Below are 11,799 nucleotides of genomic sequence, written 5' to 3'. Positions count from 1 at the left end.
AGGCAGCAGCAATATGTGTTCTCACTTGCTTGTTTCAGATGTTTACCTCCTTCATTTTTCTCTTGTTTTTTCTTCATTCTTCTCACTTTCGTCCACATTCCTCACTCATTTCTTTTTCTTCTCTTTTTTTTCTCTTTCCTTTAATTCCTCCCCATTTTTTCTTGTTTATTTTCCTTTTTCTATAACTTAATTTAATTCTTGGTCTTTTCCTTCTTTCCTTCCTTCTATCCTTCGCTTCTCCGCTCTGTTGTTCTTTAAAATGTCCTTCCTATATGTAATTATTTGTCTTTCTCTGTCTGTTTACGTCTCGGTGTTTAAGAGAGATCAAGTTGTCATGTATGTGTTTGTATATGTACGTGTATGTGTGTGTGCGTGACCTCGAATCCTGGGATGTTCATTATATATAAGCATGAAGGTGGGTTGGTCGCTGCAGTGCTCGTGCGGCGGTCACAGTCGGAGGAAGCAAGGCAGCGTGTGTGGTGCATGAGTGAGCGTTTTCAACAGGCTGGTCTTCCCCTTTCAAGTTGTTCTTGGAAACTTACGCACATCACCGCTGCTTTGACGCCCCACGCACCAAGTAAGTAAGGTTTGGAAGTGTTCTTAGCCTTACGATTGTTGAAGACTTGTGGTTTTTGCCATTCCAGGAGATTTGACTTAAGAATTACGCTGTGGTTACTGAAAAAAAGTTAAAAGGTAGCAAAGAAAAGTTTAGGGAGATTTAAATGAAGAGCAGATACATTTACAGGTAAGAAATTTGTTGAAGACTTGTGATTTTAACTATTACAGGAGATTTGACTTAAGAATTACGCTGTGGTTACTGATAAAGTTAAAAGGCAGCAAGGAAGGTTCAGGAAGTTTCAAATGAAGAGTAGATACATTAACAGAAGAGAATTTTGTTGAAGACCTGTGTTTTTTTGCTGTTTGAGGAGATTAACTTCAGAATTATGCTGTGGTTATTGAAAAAAAGTTAACAGTCCAGATAATAACGAAGATTTAGGGAACTTTAAGAGATTAGTCACATTTACATTTGTCGATTCGTATTTTCAAGGTATTCTAGAAGATTTGACGTCAGAATTGCGCCGTGGTTACTGAAAAGTGAAAGGTCTACGTAGCAAGGAAGGTTTAGGGAGCTTTAAAAGAAGATTAGACACATTTACATATGAAAAATTTGTTGACTCGTATTTTAAGCTATTTTATGAGATTTGACTTGATAATTGCAATGAATTAAAAGTTTGTACTCTGAATCTCTTTATTTCCTTACCACGACTATTTTGAAACGCCCACACATGATTTAGTTTTCATGAGTTCTGTGTTTTTTTTTCTCGTATCATTACTTTCAAATCCATCTTTCTCTGGCTGGTAATGCAAAATAGAGGAATTAAAAGCTTGTATTCTGAATCTCTATTTCCTTACCACGACTATTTAGAAACTCACACATGATTAAATTTTCACTACTGTTTCTGCATTTTTTCTTCCCATCATTGCTTTCAAATCCCTCACATTCATCTTTCTCCTACTGATAATGCAGAATGAAAGGGATTAAAACTTATATTCTGAACCTCTCTATACTCCCATCACGATTATTATGAAACCTCACATATAGTTAACCCAGTTTTCACCAACATTTTCCCGGTGATAATGTAGAGACACTCGTGGCAAACCGTTTACCCCTTCAGTACTGGGATACATTTTTACCTTGAGATTTGTGTATGATAAGACCATTTTTTATTTACATTAGGAAGGGTCTATGGAGGTCAGAAGATGAATGGCCAGAGTCTTCATTAATCTAATCCCCACATAAGTTTCTGAAGCTGTATAAAATAACTAAATAGTAAGCACAATGAATATGGAAACTAGTCGTGGTATTGAAGTGGTTAAAGCTTCCGCTAGAGTCTGTTGAATTTACTGGAGATAAGACGTGGGAATGTTTAAGAGCATGGCCCGTTAAACAATCACAGTGGTATCTTATTTGTGCCACTGACTAAATAACAGATGGAGTTGAAAAGCTGTATCAGTAGCGGCGAATATGAGGAAGAAGAGCAGTAATGAGGGTAAAGAAGAATGAAGATATGGACAAAAGAGGAGGAGGAGGAGGAGGAAGAAAGATTGAGCATGGGATAATGAGAGGGAGGAGGGAGAAACAGGAGGAATTACATGAATAAAAAAAAAAGTAGAGAAAAATATAGAAGAATGATGAGATGAAAAAAAAGAGAAGGAAAGGAAGAAGGAAGAAAGAGAGAGTGGGATGTGAAGGGTGGGAGGGAGAAAGAGGAGGGATACGCGAATAAAAAGGAAGTGATAGAGAAATATGATGCTGATGAGATGAAAAAAAAGAGGAGGAAAGGAAGGAGGAAGAAAGAGTGATATAATGAGAGGGAAAAGAAGAAGGAGGAAGACGAATAGACGAAAAAAGAAAGTGAAAGAAGAATGATGATGAGATGAAAAAGAGGAAGAAAGAGTGAAAGTGATGTAATAAGAGGAAGAGAATAAATGAGAAAGAGGAAAAGAATATGAGGGAAAATAAAGAAAAGTAAAGATGAACGTAAAAATAATAATGAGATAATGAAAAAAAAGAAGAGAAAGAAGGAAAAAAGTGAGAGCAAGGGGTATAGTGGGAGGAGGAGGAGGAGGAGAGGCAGCAATACCTGTTCTCCCTCGCTTGTGTCACGTGCTCGCTGGAGTCGGGGAGAAGGAAAACAATGAGTGGATTTTCCAGAGTGGCGTTGACTGGTGGTTCTAAGTATTGGGTGTGCGTTCCTTGGTATCCCTGTATGCTATTTTGAGAGGTAACATTCCCACTGACTTATGGAAGGTTCCGGCCTACATTACCTGATAGAACGGTAGCTTTTAATAACACCTGTAATCTATATCTATTTCCTGTTATTCACTTGATATCTCTCTCTCTCTCTCTCTCTCTCTCTCTCTCTTGGGAAAGGGAGGACTAGACAAACAAACATAGATAACGAAACAGGAACACACAAAGTGAAACCAAACCGGTGTTTACTAAGAGTACATCTAGATAAACACACACACACACACACACACACACACACACACACACACACACACACACACACACACACACACACACACACACACACACACATACAGAGCTCCATTAATCTTTCAACGTGACTCGTGAGATGCTTAAAAACACATTTGTCTCCTTTAGTCACACTCGGAAACCTGAAATGAAACAGTGAGAAAGAGGCGTTAGAGAGAAGGCAGGCAGGCAGGCAAGGAGGCAAGGAAGCAGGCAGTGGGACAGGTAGGCGGGCAAGCAGGCAGGTAGTTAGACGGACAGGAAAGCAAACAGGCAGAAAGACAGAAGGGTAGGGAAGAAAGCAGATAGTGGAGCAGGCAGGCAGTGGGAAAGGCAGGCAGGGGGCAAGGAAGCAGGCAGGCAGTGGGGAAAGGAGGCAGGTGGGCAGGGAGGCAGTGGGGCAGAGGGGAGGGCAGGCACACACACGAGTTCCCAACACAACACAGGGCAAGAAGTTTACCTCGGAATTACTTACCTTCCCTTTCTCCCCACCTCTCTGTTTTCTTTCCTGCCATATTGAGAAATGTAGGTTGTAAGTTCCTCCTGTTTTGCAATTGCTTGACATTGGTAGTGGTGGTGGTGGTGGTGGTGGTGGTGGTGGTAGAGGATACTTAGCACGAATCTCACCACTATTTGAGTAACGTAATCCACTTTGTTCTCTGTGATGAATGGAACATCTGTGTGTCTTTTTTTTTCTCATTTCTTTATTTCCTCTTCGTTTTTTTTTTTTTTTTTTAGACCAGATCACCTCTTGTATAAATAAAGGAATACCATGCAATGTTCCAAGCACGAGAGAGTAAAGACACATTGTAACACTAACTCACGGTACCAACTATAGTGTTTTTTTTTAACAGAAGAACAGCTGGAGAAATAAAGGAAAGGTTCTCAAAATAAAGGGGGTAGATAAGTAGAATAGCCTCACTGTTTAGCCAGCAGGAAACTTTTAAACGGTAAGGTTCGTATTTAAAAACACTTTACTCTCTCACCACGACTATTTTCTAAGGCCACAGAGATGACTGGTCGAGTTCTGAAGAGAGTATTTCCTCTTAACCCCTTCAGTACCATGACATGTCTTTATATTCATTCTGGTCACTATTAGTCGATTTTATACAGCTTCAGAATCTCAGGTGGGGATTAAAATAGTGAAGATTCTGGACCATTAACCTTCTGACCTCCATTACAACCTTGCTAGTGTAAATAAAATCGTCTAATCATACTCAAAACTCACGGTAAAAATGTGTCCCAGTACTTAATAACACAGAAATCACGTTAATTTGTCACTACAACCATTTAAATACCCTGAAAAACCCGTGTACCTTTAACTAGACCCTTTTCAAATAGTGTCAGTGCATCGTGGAAGTCTCTTAAAATAGGAACCTTAGACACCAAAGATAAAAAGAAACGAGGAGATATGAACTTGCTCCAATGTGAAAGGTCAAGGAAACAGGTAGGGATGAGGAAAGCAAAACTGTAATTGGTTGTCACGTCACAACAATACGTTCAAGGCCAGCGATCTCTGCCAGCGTTCTTTATATCGTTGCTTTGTGAGGGAGTCTGCAGGCTGGCGGAGGAGGTGGATGGGGGGTGTTTGTTGGGAAAGTGTGTGCGTGTGTGGAGGGGAAGGGTGTGTGTGTGTTGGAGGAGTAAGGTTGTGTGTGTGTGTGTGTGTTGGTGTGGGTAGTGTTGCAGTGGAAGGGTATGTGTGCAGAGAGAGAGAGAGAGAGAGAGAGAGAGAGAGAGAGAGAGAGAGAGAGAGAGAGAGAGAGAGAGAGAGAGAGAGAGAGAGAGAGAGAGAGAGAGAGAGAGAGAGAGAGAGAGAGAGAGAGCAAATAGATATAACACAAAAAATAATGAAAATCCATAAGAATCGCACACATGACACACAAACAAAGAGGAAGAAAAGAAAAAAAAAACAAGAAGAAAAAGAAAATAAAAATAAAAAGATCACACACACACACACACACACACACACACACACACACACACACACACAGACACGCGGTGCAGGTGTGTCGTATCAGTAATCAGGTGTTGGTCAATGCACCGCTGTGTTCGGATTTCCTCACCAATTCGGCTCAGGTCTCGGAAATACTGCTTCAGATTTTTCTTTCTTTTCTCTTTCCTCTTTTTTTGTATTTCAGTTTTTGTTGTTGTTGTTGTTGTTGTTGTTGTTGTTGTTGTTGTTGTTGTTGTTGTTGTTGTTGTTGTTGTTCTTCTTCTTCTTCTTCTTCTTCTTCTTCTTCTTCTTCTTCTTCTTCTTCTTCTTCTTCTTCTTCTTCTTCTTTTTCTTCTTCTTCTTCTTCTTCTTCTTCTTCTTCTTCTTCCTTTTATATTTAATCTGCATTTCATAAGATGTTGACTTCTTATTTTGACTTAACGCTCTCTCTCTCTCTCTCTCTCTCTCTGTATATGTGTGTCTGTTTAACCTTTATGTATGTGTGTGTGTATAAGTGTGGGTGTATACATGCCCTTAAAGAACTTTGTAAATATTTAAATGACAGTGGAGAATGGGATAATCTCTCTCTCTCTCTCTCTCTCTCTCTCTCTCTCTCTCTCTCTCTCTCTCTCTCTCTCTCTCTCTCTCTCTCTCTCTCTCTCACATGCAATTTCAGTTTTTCTATTTTTATTATACAATACATTACTTTTTTATGCACCTTGCCTCCATCTCGGCCCGGGCAAGGTGGCAGGCGAGGAAAGAGAAAATAAACTAAAGAGAAAAGAATAAGAGAAAAAAAATATATGGCTCCTGTTTTGTGACTTGTAGAGTTTGTTCAAAGGAGGAGGGGTCACTACTGCTGGTGTTACTGGTGATGATGATTATGATGCTATTGCTACTACTACTACTACTGCTGCTGCTACTACTGCTACTACTGCTACTACTACTACTACTACTACTAGTACTACTACGGCTACTACTACTACTACTACTACTGCTACTACTACGACTACTTCTATTTCTTTTATTGCTACTACTGCTACTACTACTACTACTACTACTACTACTACTACTACTACTACTATCGTCATAATCAGTATTAACATTATACTCTTCTTTTCTTCTATTTCTTTCTCCTCCTCCTCCTCCTCCTCCTCCTCTTCCTCCTCCTCCTCCTCGCCTGATCACTCCCAAGACTCCCAAATTACATTTCCTTAATTACTCTACTATGAAAGATTGAGTCATTGTAACCCTAATGCTGGATACTACCCCCATTACTCCCACACCCCTCCCCTACTCCCTTACTCCATCCCTCCTCATTACTCTTGTCTTCATTGCTTTATTTTCTTACCCCTTATCTTCCTTACTTCTTTTCTATCTCACTCATTCTCTTTTTTACTCCCTTCTTCCTCTTCCTTTTCCCGTATTCCTCTCATTTTTCCTACTTCTTACTCCTTTTCCTGTTTCTGTTTTACTTTTTCCTCTTCTGTGCTCTTTTCTCAGTGTCACGTGACTATATATAAATCTCACTCTTGTAGTAGTAGTAGTAGTAGTAAGAGTATGACAAGGATCTCAATAGTGCTAGTAGTAGTAGTATTGGTGGTGGTGGTGGTGATGGTGGTGATGGTAGTTGTAGTAGCGGCAGGAGAGTAACAAAAAGGCCTCTATATGGTTGCTTTTATGGTTATTACAGTGATACAGTTCGTTTGGGTTACAGGGAGGGCACAGAGAGAGAGAGAGAGAGAGAGAGAGAGAGAGAGAGAGAGAGAGAGAGAGAGAGAGAGGTTATATTCACGTTATTATATGCATTTGTAATTTGATTGTGATTAAGATAAGCGTGACTGTAACTTTGAGAATTGCTGAATATCTGTGGGAGTTAGCTGAGGAACTGACGTGCTATCGGTAATAATAATGATGATAGTAATGGTGATGGTAATGATAGTAATGATAATGATAAATAATGATGATAATGATGAAAAATAACCTAACCTTACCTTACTTTACACTATTTACTACTACTACTACTACTATTACTACTACTACTACAATGATATGACCAATAGTAATAGAAACTCGTTTATTAATTCAAGTCGTCTATTTATTCATCCATTTCCATCTCTGCCATGAAAAGAACACGATTGATAGAAGGACCGGTGTGTGGGCAGGTCCCGGTGGCGCAGTGGTGGCGGGGCGGGGCGGGGCAGGGGATAATGGGTGGGGAGGGGCGTGGGGGGTGGTTGGATAAGTTAGGGTAATGAGAGTGACAGCTGCCGACCCTTAAATCGTGTGATAACAATACCATACCGTACCTAACTTTACCTTGGCTTACGTCACCTTGCTTTAATGTGGCTTTTCTTACCTTATTTCACCTTATGCTGCCCTGCCTCACCTAACCTTACCTTAACTTACCTAATATAACCTTACCTTACCTAACCTAACCTTACTTTACCTAATCTAACCTTACCTTACCTAATCTAACCTTACCTTACCTAATCTAACCTTAACTTATCTAATCTAACCTTACTTTACCTAACCTTACCTTACCTTGCCTTACCTTACCTTGCCTTGCCTTGCTTTGCCTTGCCTTACCTTACCTTATCTTACCTTACCTTACCTTACCTCACCTCACCTTATCTTACCTTACCAAAATAACAACAGTAAACGAGAGAGAGAGAGAGAGAGAGAGAGAGAGAGAGAGAGAGAGAGAGAGAGAGAGAGAGAGAGAGAGAGAGAGAGAGAGAGAGAGAGAGAGAGAGAGAGAGAGAGAGAGAGAGAGAGTATTGACAATCTCCACAGGTAAAAAAAAAAAAAGAGAGAGAGAAAAAGAGTAAGAAGGAATCAATGTTTAGATTAGGCTGAGAGCGAAGGAAGGGCGCAGAGAGAGGAGGTGAAGGGGGAGAGAGAGGAAGAGTGAGAGACGAAAAGAGGAGGAGGAGGAGGAGGAGGAGGAGGAGGAGGAGGGCCACTACCAGATCATGACTCCACAAATTTGGGTGGAGTTACGGCACCTTCTGAAATGTTGTTGGGTGGCAGTGGTGGTGGTGGTGGTGGTGGTGGTGGTGGTGTCTAGATGTCTTGACTCTTCACTCTTTGACATAAAATTTTCTCCTTTAATTTCTATAACTTTCTGGATCTTGTTGCTGTACTTGAATGAATGAAAGGAAATGCATGAATTAGTGAAGAAATATAGAAATGAAAGGCAATTTTCTCACGTGACTTGACAAAATTAATAGTGAAGGAAGAAAGAGAAGAAAATTAATAAGATGGAATATAAAAGGTAAAAGGAAGGAATAAAGGAAGGCAATATTTTTACAGGAGTACAAGAAAAGAAGGAAGGAAGACAATTTTTCTAAAGCAAGAAAGACAAACCTAACTCAATCCAACCCAACACAACCCATCCCAACCCAACCCAACCCAACCCAACCCAACCCAACGCAACCCAACCCAACCCAACCCAACCCAACCCAACCCAACCCAACCCAACCCAACCCAACGCAACCAACCCAACCCAACGCAACCCAACCTAACCCAACCTAACGCAACCCAACCCAAACCAACCCAACGCAACCCAACCTAACCCAACCTAACGCAACCCAACCCAACCTAACCCAGCCCAACACAACCCAAACCAAATTAAACCAAACCTAACCCAACCTAACCTAACCTAACCTAACGTAACCTAATCCAACCCAACCCAACCTAACATTCTTTCAGTGACTTCAGAAAAAAATGTAACTGATAGATAGATAAAATGAACAAATAAATGATAAATTAATAAATAGATAGGCAAATTATGAATGGAATATTCACTAATGTTGATGTGTTTAATGCATTTAGTGCGAGAGAGAGAGAGAGAGAGAGAGAGAGAGAGAGAGAGAGAGAGAGAGAGAGAGAGAGAGAGAAATGTTACTCAGTTTCTTCTAGCGAATGACCAAGATCGTGAGAGAGAGAGAGAGAGAGAGAGAGAGAGAGAGAGAGAGAGAGAGAGAGAGAGAGAGAGAGAGAGAGAGAGAGAGAGAGAGAGAGACATTCCACAGCTAATGAACACTAACACACGCAATAACAAACAAACAGAAGCAAAAGAAACAAGCTCACGTCATAGTCCCTTCATTTCAGTCTCAATGTTTTCCTTTTTCAACCTCTCCCGCGTCACGTACACAGGAAACCTCGCACATACCGCCTCGCACACATCGCCACGTACACACCGCCACGCACACACCGCCACGCACACAGGAACACTTACACGAACCTTCTCAAGAACGTACATGTTTAAGGAAGGAAAATTGTATACGCAAACCTAACTTAACCTAACTAAACCAAACCTAACCTTACCTAACCTGACCTAAACTAACCTAACAACCTAACCTAACTTAAACTAACCTAACTGTTCACAAGACGCATCAGCTCTCTCTCTCTCTCTCTCTCTCTCTCTCTCTCTCTCTCTCTCTCTCTCTCTCTCTCTCTCTCTTTAAGTAATGCAGCCTCAAGGGAGAAAGAGAGTGAGTGTTTCGGAATATTAAAGGATTCGGATTTGTTGACACCTCTCAACCACTTATACACACTCTCTCTCTCTCTCTCTCTCTCTCTCTCTCTCTCTCTCTCTCTCGGGTTTAGTCATCAGGGACCGAGTTGGCGACATTAAATATTCTCTTTTATTACTTTTTTTTCTCTTAACCAGTGATATCAATAGAAGTGTGTGTGTGTGTGTGTGTGTGTGTGTGTGTGTGTGTGTGTGTGTGTGTGTGTGTGTGTGTGCATTAGTGTAATTCATCTGTGTTGTTTCTTCATGGGTATTTGATAACTTAGGAATGAATGAGTGAATAACGAAATGAAGGAAGGGATGTGGAAGAATGAATGAATAGATAAGAAGGAAAGTAGATAAGTAAATGGACGAAGGAAGAAAGGAAGAAAGGAAGAGAGGAAGAAGGAAGGAAAGAAAGAAGGAAGGCAGCTTTTAATACATGAATTCTTGACAAACTAAAGAAAAATAAAAGCAGGAATGAAAGGAAACGGGTGAATTATTGAAGGACAGGAGAAAGAAAGAATTTTTCACCCACACATGACTTGACAAAACTGATACAGAAGGAAAGAGAAGACAATGAATAAAACAGACAAAAAATAAAACAAAGAAGAAATATAGAAAGACAGAATTTTTTTTACACGAGAACAAGAAAAAGAAGGAAGACAATTTTTTCTTTGAGTATTTGTTAAGTTAGGAAAAAAAGTAAGCATCTCTGTGTGTGTGTATGTGTGTGTGTGTGTGTGTTTGTGTGTGTGTGTGTGTGCAGGCAAACAAACAGACAAGCAGGCAGACAGGCAAGCAGCTTACATGAGTGGCTGCAATGTCTCTCTGAACAGGCAAGTTTATGACTGAAAGGAAAGTTAGCAGGGAAGGTGGAAGTGATACCGTGTTTTTTGTGGCTACGACCTGTGTGTGTGTGTGTGTGTGTGTGTGTGTGTGTGTGTGTGTGTGTGTGTGTGTGTGTGTGTGTGTGTGTGTGCCCCTTTAAGAACACGCTCCGTCATTTGCCTTTGCTTGTTCTCCTATTCATTGCCGTGTGTGTGTTGGAGAGAAAGGCTCGTGTGTGTGTGTGTGTGTGTGTGTGTGTGTGAGTGTAAGTGGGTGTGAAAACTACGTACAGTGGAAATACTTTTTTCTTATCATTCGTATTTGCAAGAAGACCACGAAGACTTGTTTTGGTACGAGAGAGAGAGAGAGAGAGAGAGAGAGAGAGAGAGAGAGAGAGAGAGAGAGAGACTACCCGAAATAAAAGTGTAATTGTTTTGGGCTTTATCACTAAGGTTTTTATGATATTTCTTCCCGTACATCTGCATTCATTTACAAGTCTATCATGGTCTAAATTTATCAGTGGCGCCATCCAACTATCAAATCTTCCCTTATTTCCACATTTTTTACCTTCTTTTACCTGTTCTATTTTCACCTGTCCTTATTCATTTGTGTGATATATTTGATTATGCTGATTATCTCCTTGTTTTCTTGGTTTCGTGTTTCTCGTCTTTCATTCCCTTTTTTCCTCATGTCTTATTTTTCCATCTACCTTTTTATTAGTTTTTGGTATGAGCTTGTCTTACCTGTCTGTGTATCCGGTTTACCTGTCCTTACCTGTTTCTTTCTACTTCTTTTATTCGTTTATATATGAGAGTTTGTGTCTTGTCTGTCTATCTATCTGTGTATTTCTTGTTTTCCTGTATCTTTCTACTTTTCTTTACGAGTTTCTTTTCCACTCTACCTGTGTGTACGTCTAGTTTAGTTTACCTGTTTACTGTTATCTACCTGTTAATTTGCTCTCATCGTGTCTTCCTGTGTGTTCGTGAGCGCGTGTCGGTTCCTATCAGTGACCATCGTGCATGCAAAACACTTCAGTGGACAAAACTTCGTAAGAGTTTGGAAGAGTTATCCATCCACCCTCCACTCCACCCTCCCCCTCCACTACTCCACTCCTCTCCCCACCAGTGCCAGCCACCTTCTGCCCACGCGTCTTCACTCCCCACCTATTTATTAGATCTCTCTGTAACCTGTTGAGTTTCTGGCGTTGTGATTGGCTCCCGTCGCCGAACGTCATCGTGTCTCCTGCTCCTCCTATTGGCTTAGCGCTCCGGTGGTGGCCGCGGATTGGCTGGCGGACCTGTCTGTGCGCAGGCGCCCGAAGACTTGTATGCACTCCTTGGGCCAAAAGTGTGAGGGAGGCGGGAAGAGGTGCAGACTTTCCCCCGAGTATTGTGGCGGTGGTGTGTTCTCGCTAGCGCTCTGAGTGTGGCCTCCCGTGACGGACTGCACCGCGCCCGTCACTCCTGCAGC

General features: G+C 41.0%; 1 protein-coding gene across 3 annotated transcripts in view; it reads left to right on the top strand.

Annotated features, from left to right (window-relative positions):
• Positions 1 to 430: 430 nt before the first annotated feature.
• Positions 431 to 11,799, top strand: part of LOC123510911 (nitric oxide synthase-like protein) — a 118,583-nt gene continuing 107,214 nt past the window's right edge. The window contains exon 1 of one of the 3 annotated variants that reach the window (XM_045266392.1): positions 431 to 577. The gene's annotated coding sequence lies outside the window, so the exon portion shown is untranslated. Of the gene's footprint in view, positions 578 to 11,681 lie in introns of those variants that run through there. The other 2 variants (XM_045266395.1, XM_045266394.1) reach the window with 2 other exon arrangements.

Source organism: Portunus trituberculatus, chromosome 30 (genome assembly GCF_017591435.1).
Source record: "Portunus trituberculatus isolate SZX2019 chromosome 30, ASM1759143v1, whole genome shotgun sequence".
Taxonomy (NCBI): Eukaryota; Metazoa; Arthropoda; class Malacostraca; order Decapoda; family Portunidae; genus Portunus; species Portunus trituberculatus.
Note: the sequence above shows the minus strand (reverse complement) of the source record. Positions and strands in the feature narration are given on the sequence as shown.